The sequence below is a fragment of the Pteropus alecto genome, unplaced genomic scaffold (assembly GCF_000325575.1).
Source record: "Pteropus alecto unplaced genomic scaffold, ASM32557v1 scaffold81, whole genome shotgun sequence".
Classification (NCBI taxonomy): Eukaryota; Metazoa; Chordata; class Mammalia; order Chiroptera; family Pteropodidae; genus Pteropus; species Pteropus alecto.
The window spans coordinates 6,305,528-6,326,680 of record NW_006433378.1 but is presented as its reverse complement, the minus strand read 5'-3'; the positions used below and the strand labels follow the sequence as shown (position 1 = coordinate 6,326,680).

General features: G+C 45.6%; 2 long non-coding RNA genes across 9 annotated transcripts in view; one reads left to right on the top strand and one right to left on the bottom strand.

The window, feature by feature from the left end:
* Window positions 1–2,478: 2,478 nt before the first annotated feature.
* Window positions 2,479–9,682, bottom strand: LOC112476800. The gene is made up of 3 exons (XR_003045209.1): window positions 9,635–9,682; window positions 5,495–5,580; window positions 2,479–2,720 (listed from the first exon to the last, which is right to left on the bottom strand). It is a non-coding gene; the product is annotated as an uncharacterized LOC112476800 (long non-coding RNA).
* Window positions 9,683–10,980: 1,298 nt separating this feature from the next.
* LOC107195424 overlaps window positions 10,981–21,153 on the top strand; it is a 13,728-nt gene continuing 3,555 nt past the window's right edge. Inside the window, exons 1-6 of one of the 8 annotated variants that reach the window (XR_003045239.1) lie at window positions 10,981–11,101; window positions 11,682–11,762; window positions 15,941–16,046; window positions 16,500–16,581; window positions 16,988–17,099; window positions 18,206–18,341. This is a non-coding gene — a long non-coding RNA (uncharacterized LOC107195424). Of the gene's footprint in view, window positions 11,102–11,681; window positions 11,784–15,940; window positions 16,047–16,499; window positions 16,582–16,987; window positions 17,100–18,205; window positions 18,342–18,966; window positions 19,695–21,153 lie in introns of those variants that run through there. The other 7 variants (XR_003045241.1, XR_003045236.1, XR_003045240.1 and 4 more) reach the window with 7 other exon arrangements.

Below are 21,153 nucleotides of genomic sequence, written 5' to 3'. Positions count from 1 at the left end.
TAGATGAATGAGGGCCGACTACCGTCTCTGGCCCTGTAATTACTTTCTTTGTAAGCCTGAATACCCAATCAGATGGATGCCTTCTCAACACTTTTTGTCATATTTATGGCATACCTTAAACAATGGAATCTGGAAACCGCGGCAACATCTGTGTCCAAATATATCCAAGCCTGTTTATGTTTTTAATTGAAAATCAAATCATTTTAGATGAACTAATCTATGGTATCGTCAAAAATGCATATTTTTAGGTAACTCTTAAGAGCATTTTGCAAACCATTAAAATAACTTGACTTCATACTGTAGCTTTAAAAGATATTTCTCAGCCGTGATTACTATTGGAATGAAATCAGGAGTAGCATTCAGAAAAGTCTGCAGCAGGAAAAGTTTTGCATAAGAATTCTGATTCCACCAGAAATCCATTTCTTTCAGGAGGGTTTTACCATTCCCCATTGGCTGATGTAATATGGTTGATTTGCTCTCATTCCAATTAAAGATGCAATTCATCAAAGAGTCTTTAACGTCATTCATGCAAAGCTTTCTATTAGTGCTATCAAGCGCTGATGGATTTCTAATCGGGCATCCTTAGCAAGCAGGAGAACTCTAAAACTCTCTGATTTTGTATGAAGCAACTCTCATTTGTACGTTTCTGTGGTCTGGCCTGGTGTAATGTTTATTCCTTTATACTCAGTCTGGTTTATTTTAGGCCTATGGGCCAGATGATTTGTACAGGAGGGTGATTTGTATAGGAGGGCAATTGTGTTGTTTTTAGTGAATCCTTGAAAATTATAAAACACTTAAGCCAAATGAGGGGTCCTGTCACCTGGAGTTTCTTAGGAGAAAATGACTTTTCAAAGACTGTGGGAATTATCAAGAAAATCATTTTTCCCTTGAAATGATGTGTTGGTACACAAGAGGGCTGTTGGTCAGGATACCAAGAGGAAGTGGTAACAGGAACGTAAGGAAATGTGTTGCTGTTTTCATGGCTAGATGAACAGGAGACCATTGCACACTTTCCCCATTTATCTTCTCATTTTAAAAAGTGGCAGGACTCGGGTACAGCTTGATTGTTCAGGAAAATAAAAGATACCTGAGGCGTGGATAGAAAACCCACAAACGGTAAGTAAAATAAGAAAACCGGGGATCACTTTTTTTCCTGTTTACTAACGTTCACACTGAGCTGTGTACTTTGGTTACCATGGTTGTGTGGTATCTGATGTCACCAGCCACACCATATAAAATCACAGAGGCCACGACAGGCAGGAAGAGAGGCCTGGCCTTGTTGTCTGAGTGATACAAATAGCCCAGTGTGTTGGATGTGAGCCTGAGTGTACTTCAGCCGGATGAGCCCAGCCCTGAGCACACTCGCTGCAGCCTCACCTCTTCTCCTGCCTCCTCCTGCCCCCTAGTGGAAAGCTATGGGAAAGCATGGGAGTCCACCTGGGGGTCTTTGCACGAACTGAGATACCATTGCCTGCGAGCTGGCCTCTCCCAGCCTTGTTCCCAGGCATTGTCTGTGCATGTTCTGGAGAATCAGAGCTCTCCTGGGATGCTCTAGAATCTACCTAGGATGAACACCACCGTTTCCTATGTCATTTTCCTGAGACCTTCAACTAACCTTGCCTGCCCTGTTCCCCAATTTGCAGGTACCTCCCCCTTGTTCAGTCACCACACAAGACATACCTTTTCTGGAAAAGACAAATTATTCCTTCTTTGGGTCCTGCAAACTGTAGAGAACCAACAGAGTACTGTGCTATCGAACAATTTCCACATGGGAGTGTCTATTGCCTTTTATATATCCCTATACAATTTATTCATAAAAACCTACTAGATGCCAGGCCCCGGAGACACGGAAGAAACTGGTGAGTGTTCCTGCCTGCAGGAGCTCACAGCCCAGAGAAAGAACAGCTCGTCCGTCAGTTGCCATGTGAATGAGGTCCACGGTGCTCAAAAGCCAGTGCTGTGCTTTGGGAATGAAGACTGTGGGGGAAGAGGCATTTGGATTTGCTGTGGGTTCTTGGCACCACAAGGTTAGCCCAGCAACTGTGACTCAGGAAAATAAAAGAGGTTGGTACAGGCCATCTTGACAGCGCACACCTCTAGAATACTCTGGTCGTGCTGGGTATTTTCATTCCTGCCCAAGTCACAATAATCTGACTGTCTCAGCCTGTGTGGAAGCTGCTAAGAAGAGGCAGACATCACCATGAGCTCCCTTCGATGACGCACTGCATGATTTTCCCACTGTGACAGCCCTCGGCTCCTGCCAACACTCTGCTCTGCTTTGCTCACTTCAAGCCTCCCTTAGTTTTTCTGAAGCCCCATTTTTCCACCTCGTGGATTCACAGATATGGAAGACCTAGAAAGAAAAAAAGGAAATTATCTCAGATGACTCAGGAGCCCTCCTGGTCTCTGTGATCTGTGTACAGACTTGCACATTAAAAGCTGGGGGTAATAATATTGTCATCTGTGAAGGAAAAGCTGAAAGAAAAACATACTCATGTTCTTCTAAACTCCTGGCTTTGGGCAAAAATTACTGCAGGGAAGATGCATTCTCAGCTCTGGCCTGATGGCTGAACACTGCATCTGGGGTGAGGGTCCCTGTAAAGAGCCCCCAAAGATATCATGTTCCTGGGTGAAGGCAGCGTCTTGTTCATCTCTCCCTGATGCAGCCATGTTTGTAGGATGAATGGTTGCCACTCCAAGCCCTGCTAGGTCCCTGAGCCCTGGAAGATATAAGGGTTGTGAAGTGAAACCAAATGGCAGGCCTTAGACCCCTAGACTTATGATACTTGAACAAATAGGGGACATGACTTGCCTGCTACAAAACTGCTGAAAGAGATGACAGATAGGGAAGGATGGAAATCACCTACGGGAGAGAAGAATGGATCATCACTCCACATCCATCGGGAGGCAGAGGTACCAGTGAGGGCAGCCACAGCAACGCAGCCATTGTGCCCCCTGAAGAGAACAAGGGAGCTGTGGGTCAGTAGCCGAAGGTGCTTGGGGACAAAGGCTGCAAGGCCCTACTGCGGTGACAGCAACACACATACACAGAGCCCCTAAGAAGGGCCCCTAAGGACTCTGCCCCCAACTTGGCCCTTCTTCCCTCTGCAGAAGAGAGCTGGCCTTAGTCAGGAAGAATAGGGTAGAGAGGGAGGAAGGCATAGCCAAAGACTTCAGGGAATTCACCCCAAATCCTCGGTTTTCCCCAGGGCTGTTGTGGCCTGGGGAAAAGAAGTTACGTACTAGTATAAATGGTGAGCACTCTGCAAATTTTGTAATTAGTCTAAAGAAACTTCAACATTCTATTTTAGGATAGTATACATTCAAATGATCTTTCTGTGCCCCAGCTTTGGGTTCTATTATATTCTCACTCTTCTTGCTTTTCTTTTATTTCCTCCATGCGCTCTCAGTAGCACCCATAATTCGTTCATTCACTCAACAAATATTGATCGAATGCCTGCCCTTTGCTGGGTCATACTAGATACCAAGAATACAATGTCAGCAAAAACAGACATAGTCTCTGCCCTCATGGAACTTATACAATAGAGAAGGAGATGAGCTTGCTCAAATACCCACACAAATTAACATAACACTGCAATGTGTGGTGCCCTGAGTATATAATAAAGGGTTTGATTTAATAAGGGATGTCAAAGAAATCTCTAAGGAAATGATGGGTGAAATGAAATATGAAGGAACAATTGGACTAACTAGGCCAGGTGGGTCCCCTGCATCAACGTGGTGGGCTGGCACCTGTGTCTTCAAACTGTGGAGGACGCAAGTGTGACCAAAGCTCAGACAGTGAGTGGGGCAGGATGCACGACAAGGCTGGACTCAGGGCAGACCATGCACAGAGAGCCACTGAAGTGTTTAAGTGGATGGGCGATTGATCAAATGTGCATTTCAGAAAGGTTGCTCCAGCCTCCCTGGAGACAAAAGCTTGGAAAGAGTCATATGTAGATGTCATGAGACTAGTTGAGAAGCTGTTACATGTGAGTTCAAGACTAGGGGAAGAGCAACAGAGGAGAGAAAGCGGGGAGGTGGGGGGGTGGGGGTGGGGATTCTATTTGGGAAGTACAATTACCAGGTCACAATGATGGAGTAGATAGGCTTACAATATATTCCACACATGTACAATCTTCTAACAACCTCCCTGCAATGAGCCGCTCTCTTCGTGGGCTAGATTACCATCTGAGGTAGCATACAACTTTCCCCTCTTTTGGGTTGTCTCTAAGGATGACTTCGTAGTTTCTTTCTAGCTTTCTTTAAAAATGAAGGGAAGGAATGTCCATGACTCCTGGAACATATCAACTCAAAGGTCATGAGTTGGAATGATAACAACTCAGATTACAGGACTGTCCACCTCCAAGCTCTCATGACCTTAACTGAAGGGCTGAGGGCTGGGCACCAGAGCTTCATACCGCGATGGGCTGCTGCAACATCAGATCTGCTGATTAAGTGCTCAAAATTCATGCACTGTCCAATTAATCAAAGTATTCTTCTACCACATGCTCAGAGGATGCTGTTGCGAGATTCCTGCATCAGCTGGGAGTGGAACTAGCTACCAGATGCCCTCTTCAGCCGAGGAGCTTTGCTTCTGCAAAACAGTCACTGATCTGTTCCAGGAATGGTGTTTCATTGCTGTGCTGTGCTGTGCTGTGCACCGGGGGTTGGAACATGAAGAAAACTTTTTGCCCTCCAGTATCTGCAGCCTCGCAGATCTACCAGTCAGAACAGCATAGGATGATGCACAGAGGCAAAGGGCTGTGGGGACCCCCAGGCAGGGGACAGGAGCTCTGCCCAGCTGACTTAGGAAGGTTTTCCAGAAGGTGCATCTGAGCCAGGTGTCAAGGGGCAAGCAGGAATTCATCCAGAGAAGAGGAGACTCGTTGTTTCAGGCAGAAGGATACCTAGTAGTAAAGTGTGGTCAACAGTGCCCCAGGGGTGATGGTGGGGGCTGTAGGAAGATCTGAGACTGGAGACAGAGCTCTGGTGCGTTCACTGGAGGTTCTTAACTTGGTGCTTTAGGGAATATTAGTATTAGTATTTCTATCGCATCTAAAATGTAAGTGCTTAAAACAACAAACATATAAAGAAGTACAAATTAGTAGTGGATAATTGGTCACGGTGATGGGGACCACGGCAGAGGGAATGCAGTTAGCATTAATATGATGGCCAGGTGGAGGGCCAGAGGAGGGAGGCTGAAGAGGGCATCTGGTAGCTAGTTCCACTCCTAGCTGGGGGGAGCAATTGGGGGGATCATTTTATGAACTATATAGATGTCTAACCAATGTACTATATACTCGAAACTAATTTAAATAAATAAATTTAAAAAATAAAAAGTAAAATAAAATAAAAACAAGTATTATCTGACAGTTTCTGTGGATCAGGAATCTAGACACAGCTTAGTGGTCCTCTGGCTCAGGGTCTAAAAGGCTACAGTCAAAGTGTCAGCTAAGGCCACAGTCATCTCAAGGTTTGACTGAGGGCGGATCACCTTCCAGGCTCGCTCACGTGGCTGCTGGATCTCAGGCAGCCCTCCCTGGCTCCTGGCTGGAGACATCAGTTCCTTGCCACGTAGGGCTCTCCACAGGGCAGTGCACAACATGGGAAGTGGCAGAGAGAGAGAGAGAGAGAGAGAGAGAGAGAGAGAGAGAGAGAGAGAGAGAAGAATAAGAATGAGAGGGAAAGATAGTCTTTTCATAACATAATCTCGGAAGCGACATCCCACGACTTTTGTTGTATTCTATTTGATTAGAGACTCACTAGGTCCAGCCCACATGCAAGGGGAGTTTGCACAGGGTGTGAATACTAGTAGGTGGTGATCGATCACTGGGGCCATTTTAGGCTTAGCACATATACCAGAGCTATTTAAGACATGATCTTGGCAGTATCCCACTCTGCATAAATTATATAGAGAGATGTATAATTTTGCTGCATATTAGTTTGTTTTTGTTGATGGGTACACTCTGGTCCCCAGGAGCCCTGAAGAACAGTGTGCTTCATTTCACATCTCTCCCTAAGGATTTTACACAACCCACTTGGCACTCAGGCTGTTATTATTAGATAAATTCAGCCCAAAGCTGCCTGTGTGGGTACAGATAGGTAGGAAGGTAGGGAGGCAGAGAAAGGAAGTGATCAGGCCCCTAAATTGAATAAAGAAAAAGGTCACACGCCAACTAAAAATTAGAAATGAATCTGAGTGGAACTAAGTATCACGGTTGACAGCTCATACACGCGATGCCAACTTGCCACAGCTTGGCAGCGCCCTTGGTTTTCCCACATGCAACTGAAAATAGCTAGCATTCATCCTGAGGGAGTGCTAGCTATACCTCGCTGCTCATTCAAGCTGGAAGCAGTCTGCAATTATTTTGCTGAAATTAGATACAAATTAAGTTGCCACTTCCGGAACCCTTTCTCCTGTACTATTTTACAAAAAAGAAAGAGATTTTTGAACTCTTATAGTTTAGTTTTGTTTTTTTTTAAATACATGTAACATCTGATAGAAGGTCCACAGAGGCAGATTATTGATACTATTATCTTGTGAGACCTAATCTCTTCAGGAACCTGTTTTTCTGATTTTCAGACTTAGTTTAGTTGCTAGACGTAGTGACAGGCTGGTAAAGGTGACTGGGGTGGGAGAGGGTAACTTGCTCACATTTGAAGTATACCACGTGACACTATCACATATTCTGTCGGAGGTGGCGGAGAGGGAACTAGCATAGAATTGTCTCCTGGGATGTATATGAATGGCTCTGCTCTCACTTTTTTTGGTGGTCTGAAAGCTCTCAGAATCTGCATCCCTTTGGACGTAGAAGTTCTGCTATGTTTTTAAAAAGCGAAATAGAATAAACAAACATACATGAAAAGAACAAAATAATAATAATAATTTGGGGAGTCTTCTCTCAAAGTTGGCCAAGAAGGAAGTGGCATACAAATAATGGTGGTGTTTGGTGGGTTTTCTGCTATGAAAGAGCCCCCAAATTGAATTATCTCCTTAATAAAACAGTGTCTTCTTTGACCTTACTTTGGAGTAAGTGGATGAATATCTAAGAGGCCAGCTGGGCTGCAACCTAGGAGGCTCTATGGCTTCTGAGGTAGGATGCTTCTCCACAACTTTGAATTCCAACTTCCCTTTATTCTCTTCTCATTGTTGGAGACATGACTTATAGAAGTACGTTTAACACCCCCCCCCCCACTCCTCACCCCTCCATGCATTCCCACCCTATATCTTTATTCTGATCTGGTGAATCTTAGAAGTGACAAATTAAAGTTTTCTAGGTGACCTTTCCTCCTCCGTCAAGGTTGTCTTTTGTTTTTGTTTTTTATCCCCATAGTTCTCAAAAGGAAAACTGCTAAAAGGTCACCTAAGCAAACCCTTAAGATGGAGAATCTCTACAACTTCACTTTAATTTTAGGAGTTATTTCATGTCTTATTGAATTTTTAAAGTTGTTTTCAATGTCTCATTTTCCAGACTTCTTAGGGCTTAGGAAGAAAATAAAATGAAGTTAAATGAAATCAAAGTGAATTGAGTGATCTACCATGATGTCAGCAATGATTCCCCAAGCAGCTGTCTGCCACATCACATCTCCCGGGAGTGGCGAGTTCAGCATCACACATTTACTCTGGTAGAGAAAAGCACAGGCACAGGCACAGGCACAGGCTCTGGCTGCTCCAGGTCAGCTGAAAACTCAAAAGCAACCACCCTTTCTGGACAACTTTCTGCCTTCCCAGTACTTAACATTGACGGAAAAATTCCTGTTCGAAAAATCAGGACTTTAGGTCCTAACAAGATGAAGTTATATACTTAACAGTGACAACCTGAATGACATCTGGGTAGAAGGGCTCCCCTTTCCTGTCTCCTCCACCCCACTGATCCAAACTTCCTAGAGAATATTCCACATTTCCTGAGTAGGGAACAGAAAACTCAGGTCGACTTGGACGTTTACAAGATGGCAAACAAGTGGAGGAAGGATGAAGGGGATCAACGGGGCAAATTCGGAAAGCTGATATCTCATTTATTTTGACCAGTTAGGGAACTTTTTGATTATCATCTTTTTTCCTTCCCTGATTTCAGAAAAAACAAAAAACAAAACACAAAACCTCAAATTCTGGGGAGGGACTCTGCAACAGGAAGAGGAATGAGAACATGGGATGAATAGGGGGAAAGTGGCGTGTGTCCGCTCCCATCGCCTCCTCCCCAACACACACACACACACACACACACACACACACACACACACACACACACACACACACGAGTGTTTCATCCAGTTTAAAAACTGCTGCCCAGGTTGTATTCATCCCTAAGCAGCAATGAAGTGTGCGCTTCCCTGCGGTGCTCGCTGCCTTTCAGCAGCTTACGTTATCAGGTGACATCTCACACCTCCCACTCCCCACCACTACTGGGATAACTGTCCTCGGTGACCTTATACGTTTTTACTTCGCAGTATCATTTTGAGAGGAAAACCCGCCGCGGCTTTCCGAGTCGGGGCCGCGGGGCCCTCCCCGCCTCCACGCCGCAGACCGCAGCGCCAGGAGCGCGGATCGACCTGTGCTGGGAAAGAACGGCCTCTCCGTGCCGCCCAGCACGTCCCACGAGCAAAGGCGCGGAGTGCGGAACGCGCTGTTCCGCACGGGGAGCAACCTTCCCAGGGGCCTTGGGAGAGGCTCTGGCCTTTTCTAACGAGGCCCAGGCACCTCCCCCGTGGGCCCCCGGCTCGTTCCTGGCAGGATCTCCGCATCCCTACCGCCGGGCATAGTTTCCCCAGCACCGGGCGTAGGTAGTCGCGTCTGCAACCAGCACAGACCTTTGGGCCGCCCGGGCATGCGCATGCGCGGAGGGGGCCCGTGTTTCCTCAGGCTCAGGCGGCTGGAGAGGGCTGGAGAGGGCTCAAGCGGCAGCCATGAAGCTAGGAGCACTCCCAGCCCCTAACGAGCTTGGCTCTCTGTCCTATCTCCCAGCAGCGCGCTGGGGATGCTGAGCCACAGAATGCGAAAGGCACAGGCTCCTCCGAGCAGGGATCCCCAGCCCTTGGCTACAGACCTGAAAGGCCATGGCCAGTTAGGAGTCTGGCCACACAGCAGGAGTTGAGCCGTGGGCAAGCCAGCGAAGCTTCATCTGTTTTTGCACCTGCTCCCCAGCCCTGGCATCACTGCCTCAGCTCCACCTAAGATCATCAGGCATTAGATTCTCATTGGAGCACCAGTCCCTGGTGCCGAAAAGATTGAGGACCACTGTCTTAGAGGATACCTGCTTTATGCCTCCATTTTACGGATGAGGAAATCAAGGTCCAAAGAATCGATGAGAAATGGCCAATGCTGTATTTCTGGATTCTGGCAGCTGGGATCAGATCCAGTTATTGTTGGCATGGTTTAGGCACTCCTTCAGTAAACTTTTATCAAGCTCCTGAATACTGTGTACTAAACGTATGCATGGCACGAAAGATAACCACGAATACAACGGAAGCAGTGTAACCGTAGCCACCACAGACTTGGGCATAGAATAAGAAGGGCCTGGATTTGAGTTGATGATTTATAAGACTATACTACTAGTTGGATGGTCTTAGTGAAGCGGTTAACCCCTCTAAGCCCTAGTTTCCTGGTCTGCAAAATGGAGATAAAAATAAGACTTACCTGCAAGGGTCAAGGGGCTTAAAGGAGGTAAGGTGCACAATGCTTAGCATAATGCCTGTATGTGGAAGTCACTCAAATATTCGTGCAATGTTTTGAGAAGTAGAAAGTGCTAAGTGCATAGGCCTTCACAAGAAATCACAGTACTCATTACCAGACAGAAGTCATGCGGAAGGAGGGGGAAGGTACTTTCCCGTGTGCAGCACTCAGGAAGACTCATGCGGGGTTGCATGACCTGGCAAGGCAGAGAAAGGAGGAAACGGCCTCTGTTTATCTTCCCTCCCACTGTTCCTGCCCTTCCCCCACCCTCTCCCCTTCCTCCTCTCCCAGTTTTCACTGTGATTCATGGTGGCTGCAGAGATACATGAGGACTTCTTATGAGGGTGAAATGTGTTCTGCAAGGTGGTATAATTTAGAAGTCTCACTTTATCACAGGGACCTCTCTCCTCTTTTCCTAGGCAGGACGAGCAAAAAGGAGGAGTAGTGGGGTTAAGTAGATAAGAAGGAATGAGGGTTAAGAGCCTAAGGTGTCAGGTTGGAGTAGTCTGGAATCATAGATCATCAGAGTTGAAGATCATCTGGGACAATGATGATCCCTCTTGTTAATGAAGAAACAGTGAAAAACTGTGACAGGTAAAAAGTCATCAGGTTTTAGACTGAAGTTAGAGCCCTGGTTTTCTGTGTCTCCATAGTTCATCCATTCACACAGACCGCTTTGGATGATACATTATGTACCGCCAGGTATAAGGTTCTATCTCCACCCTATACACTTTACAGCAGGGAGTGGAGAAGGGAATATAGGAAATCAGGAGGACTCTTGGGTTCTTTGTGCAGCTTCACGGATGGTGATACCATTTACTGTGAGAGTGAGAAGAGGAATACGAACTGGTCTGAGAGGAAAGTGGTGTGTTTGAACATATTTTTCACATGCCTAACTCCAGGAGGCAGTTAGGAACATGGGTGCCAGGCATGAGCATGAGGCCTGGAGGTGCCTATCAGGGAATGGTCAACATAGAGGTGGTCACTGAGGCTGGAGAGGGTCTGAGATGGCCCAGAAAGAGCCGGTAGAATGAGAAGATCATGAGATAGATGAGAACTAAACCCTGACAGATACCAGCTTCTAAGGATCAAATAGGGATCCTGAAGAGAAGGCAGAGAACTGAGAAGAAAACCAGAAAAAAAGTGGCATGAAGCAATCAAAATTCCCTAGGGGGAGGAAATGGTCAGGAGTGAGAAATGCCACAGAAATGTCCATGTGCAAGCACTGGAATGTGCCCACTGAATGTGACAGTGAGGAGTCATCGATAACTCCTGTGACCCCGGTTTCATCATTTACATGAAAGCAGAAACCAAGTCACACTGAGAAGTAAATCGAGTCAGGGAGAAGGTACAGCAGCAGTAGCGGGTATAGCCCACTGCTTCAGAAGAGTTGGTTGGGCAGAGAAGGGGAACTTACAGCTGGGAAGCTGGGTGAGTTTCTTGTCATTTTACTATGGGAAACTGAAACATACTTACATGGTAAGGAGAAGCAGGAAGGGTTAACAGGGAGAAATAAATTGGGGTGTCAGTATAACTTCCATAGGGGTGAATGGGAAGAGAGGGCATTCCAAGCCCAGATAACCTAAAGGAAGGATTCCTCTTTCTTTGTTCTTTTCCTTCTACTGTTGAGAGGAGGCAATGCACTTGGAGGGTTTAGAAATGAACTTGGAGAATTCTTCAAATAAGCTTTGCCTCTTTCAGGATCTAGCCATGGCTGCACTCTGACCACCAAATGCATTTAATCAGCCCCATTTGCATGTGGAGCTGTGCCCAGTGCCACACAAATAACATGAAATAGATGCTGTCATTACCATATCAGTCAGAACTCCAGGTAGCAAGTGACCAAAACCCAGTTCTAACCAGCTACACCAACAATGGAATCCACTGGTTTGCTAAACTGGGTAGACTGGCTTTAGGCATGGTTAGATTTCAGATGCTTAAAAGATGTTGTCAGGAATAATATGAACAATGTTTTGAAATTTTCCGTGTGTTTTTCTCTTTTGCCTTTCAGAGCATATGAATTTAGTCTACTCAAGGCATTCATCTCCCTACAGTTAGAGAGTGGGGGAGGGATGAAGATTCTTTCCAGATGGTATGTAAAGAGAAAGAAAAGGTAACACTCAGCTTCTGACATTCAAAAGTAGAGTTCGCACCAAGACAATAGCCATGTAATTCAAACTCTTACCTTGAGAAAAAAATCCTCTACATTCCATTACCTTTCTCTCTACAAGAGCGAGGCCCGAGTTTGGTAGACTAAGCCTTGGGGTTTATGTATAGAAAGTCTAGACAGGGAGAAAGTGGTGGGGGTAGGGCTTGTGGGAGGACAGATCAAGACAGGAGCCCTGGGAGGAGCAATTGTGTTGGAAAAGTAATGATTGACCCCACAGTATGAGAAGACTTTATCCCCAACCACCCCTCCAGAACTGTGAGAAGGAGAGCCTGGGTAGCCTAGTGCTAGTCAGACAGGAGGCGTCCACTGTGGACTTTCCAAGCAATGCTATGTCCCCATGTAGCTCTGTCTGAAGCAGTGCTCCCAAAGGTAGCAGCAAGTCTGTGGCCAGGTTGCCAGAGTGATCACTATAGCAAGGCAAGTCAGTGGCACAGGCTGCCGAATGGACCACTGAGACAAGGACTAGTAAGTCATAGCCAGAAGTCAGAGAGTCTACAGCACCTGGAAGAATAGAGAAGAGGCTAAGTCAGCCAGGGGTCACCTTTGGGAGGACTGCCTCGGACTAGAGGATGGACCATGAGCTTGCCATCCACAGACCTTCACATTGGATGCTATCAATACACTCAGGATAGCTAAAAAGTAGGCTTTGCCTTGAGATGGGCAGACACCAGGCAGCTATGCTCAAGGACCAGTACAAGGCCAGGAGTTCCCTTTCTTGCAACACAATGAGGACACAGACGCCACACACCGCCCTTTTACCTCCACCCTATACACCTTACAGGGATGATGATCAGAACATTTAAAATTCTTACAGGCTCAGGTACTGACCAGTCTGGATGGAGGTGCCCTGCTGTGTCCAACATTAACCCTTTTATTGATGGATTGTGGGAGCTTGGATAAAAATCCCAGGGAAGGGGCAATGGGAGGTGCTCAGGGGACTCAGGGCAGCACCTATTTACCAACTGCTCCAGCCATATTCCAGTATTTTATCAACCAGGTCAGACATAACGGTGTGTACAGGTAAATATCAGCCGTCAGTCCAGATACCATCATCTTTCTGGGAGGAGCAGGAGAAGGGGGTGGCCAACTGAGCATATTCTCAGTGGGGATGTTAAAATTATTGGATTGGACCAAGATTTAAACCAGTTTCTCTTCCTACTAACCAGTGGAGGGCCAGATTGATTGTAATCAAACCAGAAAAGCCACATTTCATTGAAACGTCCAACTTGCAGTGTGAGTCGAATTTACCCTCCATTTTCTTTGTGTGGGCTTCCCTCTCAGGCAGCTGTTAGCCATCCCAAAGGTCAGAGAATGTCTTTCAAAATAGTGACAGCAAAAATCCCGGGTCAGGTTCTCATTGGCTCAGCTTTACTCATGTATCTGTTTCTGAACTAATCTTTGACTGGCCAAGCTCAGGTCAATCTGACCTCATGAACTGAAAGTGGAGAGGGGCATGGCTTCCCAAAGGAAAATCAAGATGCCGTTAGTAGAAAATGGGGTGCTGGTTGTTGGGGAGGCGTACCACTGTTGCCTTCTGGGGTTTAACTTTCTAAAATTCTCAGGGATGAATGCAGTGTTTCTGTAGCATGAAGTAAATGGGCATCTGAGCACTTATTAAAAAGTCTATCAGTGTAGATAATTAATGCTGAAAATCATAAATCAAAGCAGAATTTTTCTCTTCTTAAATTTTCTTACCACATTAATTAAATTAATTTTTAAGAATTGAATTTGAGGAATATAATCAACTAAATGTCCAGCTTGGTTTAAAGCCTAGTACAATCCATAAATAGTTCCATTTAGAAAATGCTCAGTCTCCTCTTGTGGATGTGAAGACAATACCTGTCTTACTTTTTCCCTGTGTATTTTTCCCTCTTTTTAAAGTAAATCACCCTCTTCTAAGTCCAAGAGAAACTGGAAATCAGTTCTTGATGGTAAAAAAAAAAAAAAAAAAAAAACTTTTTATAATAAATAAAAATGTTTATTTATTCCAAGAGAGAGAGCAAAGGCAGTATTAGCTTTTCTTTACAGAATTTTATTTTCAATATCATAAAACACTTCACGTAATTTTTAAAAATATCAACCCTAAGTAAAAAGAGATATTTAAGGTCTAGAGAAAGGAAACATAATCATCAATTTTACTCTAAAAGTTATGCTTTGACTCTTTGGAAATGCTATTATTATTCCATAAGGAATATCTTAAAATGTACATTCTATAAAATTTAAGAATTTAGAATTGAATAGAATTGAAAAACTCTCTGAGGAAAAAAAAAAGGTCAATCACAAAATAAGGAGAAATAAACTCATCATGCCCTGGCGTTTGAGTCACACAATTATTTTAGAAAGGGCTGGTTTTCTCTGCATGTGGAATCCAGGCATTCATTTATTCATCAATTATTTATCACACCCACTGTCGTTTCTTCACACTGTGCTGGGCACCGGGGATGTGAAGATGAGTAAGACAGGCTCCTGTCTGGAAAGGAAGGAGATAAGATGGGTCGCACAGAGGTCCACTGAAATGTGCAGTCATGCTGGGGGCTTGCTGTTGGGAACAGCCAACTTTCCAGCAGGGTGGATGGCTCAGAGGCGAGCTGGAATAATAAGGTGCCTGAAGGATTGGCTTTTCTCATAATGCCCGGAGCTGTGCCGGGGAAGCACTCATAGACATTTTACTGCCCTGGCTGAGACAGAGGAGGTTTGGAAATCCTCTTTGGCAGCCCTTAGGCAGCTGGGCTCTGTGACAGTTGAGAAACGAGAACTCCTGGTTTCCCCAGCTCCTCAGCATGCGTGCCCTGGCACTGTCTGCGGAGGCCTTGGGCATTCTGGTCATTCACTGAACAGACAGTTATTGAGTACCAGCCGTAGGCTGTTCAAGCAAAGCAGATTAAACTCGTAGGGAGTATATCAGTATATCGAAATGGTAGAAAATGCTGTGGAAAAAAAGAAAGCAAAAACGGAATGGCAGAGAATATGGGATGGGAGTTATGTGGTATAAAATAGGGTCTTTAAGAAATCCAACATGCAGACTCAGTCCCCACAGTTACCTGAGCACCCGAGGACCTCAGTTGGTGATGCATTAGCAGCCTGCCAAAGAAAGTGGCAAGGACTCTGACCCCAGCATTCCTGAGAAGTAGCCAGCTCAGGCCAAACAGGCTTCCCAAAGAGTTTTCTCAGCTGCTGAGTGGAGCTGGTACAGCCAGAGTCTGGGAGTTCATGCCTGCAGAGGAAATAGGGTCATTTATTCTGGAGGTGAGGGGAAGGTTTATTTAGATGTAGGCAGGTCCCCTGGCAGCATCTGGGGGAGAAGGGTATCCAGCTTCCCCAAGAGAGAAGGTCAAGGCCCTGAGAGAAGGTCAAGGCCCTGGCCAAGAAAACTGGCACCAGGACGACTCGTTTCGAGTCTCCTCTGGAAGCTGGAGTGTAAATCGGGAAGAGAGTAGATGCCAGGTCATTGGAATGGGCTGGGAGGCACAGCTGTGTTGGTATGGGGATGGGGGGCACCACCCCACTGCGCACTGGGTTACAGCTGGGGGGCAGAATAAAGAACTCAGGGCCAGATTGTTAGATTGGAGCAGAGGGTTGGCGTAGCGTGGCCAGGTTTCAGGGCCTTTGGGAGCCAAGCCAAAGGTTTGTGTTTTTCTCAGATCTACTAACAGTGGCCAAGGTGACTCTCGGCTTTTGGCTGTAGCCAAGACTTGCTTGTTGTGTCATCTCTATAAGCCCCATGGTGCTTTTAACCATGAGCCAAATAACACTGAAATAAATCGGAGGTCTATTGAGAGTGCAGCTAGGGATGACAAGGAAGGTGAAATGGCAAGGAATCCCCAATTTTTTTTTATTACTAAAGCATAATTCCCAATAAAAACCAAGCAGAAAGTGACTTAAGTCCCTGGGGAGAAAAGTATGCACGGTAAACAGTGACCAGCACAGCATGCCCTCCTGTATGGACACCAGGTCAGAACAACGTGTCACGTTGCCACTTTGATCATGGAATTTGGATCAGAGAGAACTTGGGATTTGGCTCTGGTCTCTGCCACCTGTTGGCTTCGTGACCTTGGGTAAGTTATTCAACCCTATGAGCCTTCGTTTCTTCATCTGTACAGTGGGAGAGTGCAAGCTGGAGCCTGTGCCAGGATTCGGTCATATCTGATGAGCTAGTGGGGAAATCCCCCAGGAACCGGGGAGCCTGCCTCTCTTGAGCCAAGCATGGTGAGCTCACCAAATGGCAAAATGTCCATGTCAGGGAAAGGAGTTGTTCTGAGTACACTCTGGTAACTGTGGCTAATCTGTCCTTGGCCCTGTCCTGTGTTAGGTCTGTTTCTGAGCAGAGCCTTTACTAAAGCTAACAGGATTGTTTGCTAAATACTCTAAAAGACACTTCAGTACAGCATCCCTGTGATGGGCCCCCCGTAAATGAGCATAACAGGAGAGGAAGGCATCTTCTGCACAGGGCAGCCTCGCTAGAGGGAGACGGTAGAGCAGGGAGAGGGGGCCGTGCCTGGTCCCTGGGCAGTGATTTTGGTGACTACATGTAAGACACCCTACCCCAGGGGATCCCCAAAAGTGTAGGGAGGAGGCCGCTTTGCTGGGATTAAGCTCTATGTGGTAACGAGTGAACATTTAGACTATTAGTCTTGACGTGGCTTCCTTTGCCCCATGCAGCTGGAAGAAACTTGGTTAATGCCTATCCTGTGGGGATCGAACAAGACTTTCCAGGCAGGAGCCTGGATGTGGCAAGTACATGGTAAGGGTCAGAATCCCCTCAGAAGCCACGCAGAGAACCCGCGGGAACCCTCGGAGGGCTAACTGTTGAGGGACATCCCTCAGTATGTCTGGGGATTGGGCAGCTTCCCCGTGACAAAGATTTTGAATCAAAAAGTAACCTAACACATATTTTTACATACTTACTATGTGCCAGTACGGCGTACATGCTGAGGGTTTGATTTATTTTTTCTCAGCACTTTACAGTTTACAAAATACTTAGATTTGCATTTTATTCACATTAGCTTTCACAGCAACCTAACGGTATAGGATTCCCCATTTACAGATGGGAAGACTGAGTTTCAAAGAGCCTAAGTAATTTATCCATAATATGCCAACCAATAAGGGTGCAACTAAACTCAAATCTTTCCTCTTTCTTTGTTGGGAAGCTGAGACCAAAAAATGAAAGAACAAAGGAGAAACTCAGTTAATACTAAAACTTGAGGTTCTGACTAGAAGAGCCAGAGAAGACAGATCTTTGCAGCTGGACATCCGGAAGAGGTCAGCTGGTTGTACAGCTGGATCTAACCAGAGGGTGGAAGGCTGGGGACAGGGTGTAGGAAAGGAGACAGCATATGGGGAGGGCAGGCTCCCAGGGGGATCTGCTTGTTGCCTGAAGCTGCCCAGGCTTCTCACATTTCACAGAAAATATTTACAGACCTTTCAAAAAGAAACTGCAAATCATTCCCCCACATTTCAGAAGTCGCAACAGAGGCTTTGCTCCTCTCGCTGTCTGGGCCATCAAAATCACCTCTCATGACTTTGGCGACTGCTGGTCTCAGGGTCTGCATCCCGTCATTTCTAATTCTTCTTGGGGAACTACTTATGACATTGTAAAAGTATGCAAAGCTACACACTGAAATGTGCCCATATTACATTAGTTAGTCAGAAATGATGCTCATTTCAAATTGCAGGGGGGAGAAAGAAAACACAGAAGAGACAGGACAAGGAATGAACATTTATGGGCCATAGTCTGTACTGGCACCTTTCACATTCATGATCTCTTTTAAAACTCACTGCAGTGTAATGTGAAAGATGATATCAATGACACTTTGGCAACTGAGGAAACAGACGCTCAGGGAGATAATGTAACTTGGCCAAAGTCACACAGCTAATAAGTGGCAAACCTAGGATTTGAACCCAGGTCTGACTGCAGAATATTTTTCAATATTCCACAATTTATAGCCTGTGGAATTCAGATGGAATTAAGAGAGGACCAATAAACACAGTTTAATTGACAGTAAAATTCTTGATCCTAGTTTTTATTCATTCGAGTTTCCAAACCATGCAGTTTCCAAATTATCAGCTTCCGAGGAATTCTTAAATCCTCGGAAAAATTACAGTACTCAGGATTCATGGAATCCCAACAGTTAGAACTGGACACCGACTGAGATGCCACCAGAGGACCCAGCGTGGAGCTGAGTGACTCTACGTACGAACTTTTTCATCTTTAGCAGCGTTTGTCCAAAAACAGGGCCCATCTTGCACTGGGTAGAGGATGAGGAAGAAACTTTCAGGTGAACCTGCCTGGTTTCCTCAAACTCTGTTTAATACGAGCACCAAAGTTTGACGCATTCAAACTGCTTTACTTTCTTTGGCAACTCCAGTTTTGACATGAGAGCAAGAAATACGTCTCCCCCTTGACAGGAACAATGTGTGATGTGAAAGACCTCAGGTGCTGTGCTGGGTTTTGACAGTTCAGAAGAAAGCACCTCCTGCCTGCTCTGTTCAATCCCAGTCCAGGTGAGTCACTGCATTTTCAGCCACGCAAGTATTTTAAGACACAAGAAATCTAAGCCAGAGCAGGCAGAGAAAGGTGAAGGATAGATTATTGCCATTAACTTTGATGGTGTCTTGTTGTCATGGTGCTGGGAAAATCATTTTCAGTTAGAGTCTCACTCACTGCTGTTTTGCCAGAATTTTTGACTTGGGAGGCTGGTGGCCACCCTGATGCAGGTGTGGCCCATAGGTGTGTACACTCACATACACCCGCAGCCTACACCCACTCGAGAAGGCTCGCATTAGTTATTTAGGTTGTGGTTAAAAGACTCTAACTCATATCGAAGGCAAACTGTTCCCTCTAGATCAGCTTGCAGGGAGCCGGCATGACCCTGCCAGTCACCCACCTCCCATGACATCACTGCAAGTTCTGGAGCAGAGTCAGTGACTGCCTGAGCCACCTCAACCTCTGCTACCTGATTCAGCATTTGACCTTGGAAAATGCCACCATCGCCATTCTCTTAAATATGATGCAAGGCTCAGGTCTCGTGCCATTCTGAGAGGCGGAGGGAACTTTGACGTCTGCCAGGAGCTGGGGAGGGAGGCGGGTGTGCTGGCCAGGGGAAATGACTGGAACCCATTGTTCCAGGCTGCATTCCACAGGCTGGCATCGCATGGGAGGACGGCCTCTTCTGCTGGCATCTACACTGCAAAGTTCTGCATATATGCACTGAAATGGGGCACTCATCAGTACCAAGAGACTAGCTTGGAGCAGGAAATTAGTTCTACTGTAGCCCTCCAGAGTGAACCACCCTGTAGGAACCATGAGATAAACTGTGCTCTCCACTCAGACTTCCCACGAGCTCTCTCCCTCTCTCCTGCGCCCCTTTCACCTGCCCTTACCTAGGGGACTGCGGTGGTAGTGGGGAGCGGGTTGGGGGTTGGGGAGACTACCTTGCTATCTACCTTTTCCTGAATTCCCTTAATTAAACTAAACCTTCAAGTAATAGAAAGAGCAAGTAAGCTCCATGCCTGGCCCTCTGGTCCCCTCCCCCAGATTTTGACTCCAGGGCTTGAACAGGCTTATTTGTATTAAGGTCCCAAGTGAGTTGATTGCAGGTGATCCTGGACTACACTTTGAAAAATACTGGGGCAGAAATAAGCCAGCAAATGTATGGGATACATCTGGTATGAGTAGTAATTTATCTAGTTTCTTAAAGTAGTGTTATGGGCTGAATTGTGTCCCAGCACCTAAATTCATATGTCGAATTCCAACTACCAATACCTGAGAATGTGACTGTATTTGGAGACAGAACTTTTAAAGACATAATTAAGTTAATGTAAGGTCATTAGGGTGGGGGCCCTAATCCTACAGGACTGGTGTCCTTATCAGAAGAGGAGATTAGGACACTGACAGGCACAGAGGGAAGACCATGTGAGAACATGGTGTGAAGTCAGCCATCTGCAAGCCAAGGGGACAGGTCTCAGAAAAAAAAACCTGCTGGCACCTTGATCTCAGACCTCCAGCTCCAGAACTGTGAGAAAAGAAATTTCTAGTGTTTAAGCCACTTGCTCTGTGGAACTGTATTATGACAGCCCTAGCAGATTAATACAAATAGGAACCTGATTTCACTCGATAATCATCTCAGAAAGTAGAGACTGCTTTAATGCATTGTATAAACAAGGTTGGTTTATGGAGCAAAGGACATGAACCCCAGCCCTGGAGTCATAGAGGTGGCTCAGCCTACTCAGAAACACAGCTTCCAGTGCCAGACATTCCTGCACACAAAGACCAGCACCTTCTTCTCTGGCTTACCACCTGAGTGACTTCAGACAAGATGATGATGATAATGATGATGATGATGATGATGATGATGATGATTTATTATTATTATTTAGCAAATGTATATATAGTGCTTACTATGTGCCAGGTAATATCCTAAGCACTGTACAAATTATTAACTCAATCCTCTTTACAACAGTGTGACATATATATACTGCAGGTCCACAATCCTTTTTTCAAAATCCTTAGAGACAGCACTGTGTGGTGTGTCAGAATTTGAGAAAGATAATATATAACATCCTGCAGCATCTGCGACAGTGGCCTGTAATCAAACAGATTAATATTTCTGTAGGAGATGTATATGTTGCATAAATAAAAACTATAAGTAGCCCTGTGCCAACTCAAGACAGATTTTTTGTGTCTAGTGAGTTTATTTCAGGTCAGATTGTGTTGCCAAATGAGTTATAAATACAATTTTTGGTATTTGAGCTTTTAAGGTTTTGAAATTGTGGATTCCTGCCTTACAGATGGAGAAACTGAGGCACCAGGAGGTTAAACAACTTACCCACATTCATTAATTCATGGAAGGGGATGAGGGCTGGGCTACCAGCACAGATAGCCTGACTCCAGAGTCCCTGCTCTTCACAACGGCCTGCTGTGCCCCTCTGTACAGCCCACCTCTTGGAGCCTGACCCACTTGTGGGATATGAATTACGCCAAGCTCGCAGTCTTGCTGTGAGGACCAGGTACAATGTAGATAGAGTTCTGTTATGGATTGAATATCGTCCCCCCCAAAATTCATAAGTCGAAGTGCCCAATACCTCAGAATATAACCTTAAATGGAAATAGAGTCATTGCAGATATAATTAGTTAAATTAAAATGAGTTCATTAGGATGGGCTCTAATTCAATACGACTGTTGCCCTTATTTTAAAAAGAAGTTTAGACACAGAAAGACATGTACTCAGGGAGACGCCAATTGAAATTGAAGGCAGAGATCAGGGTGATGCTTCTACAAGCCAAGAAATGTCCAGAATTGCCAGCAAAACACCAG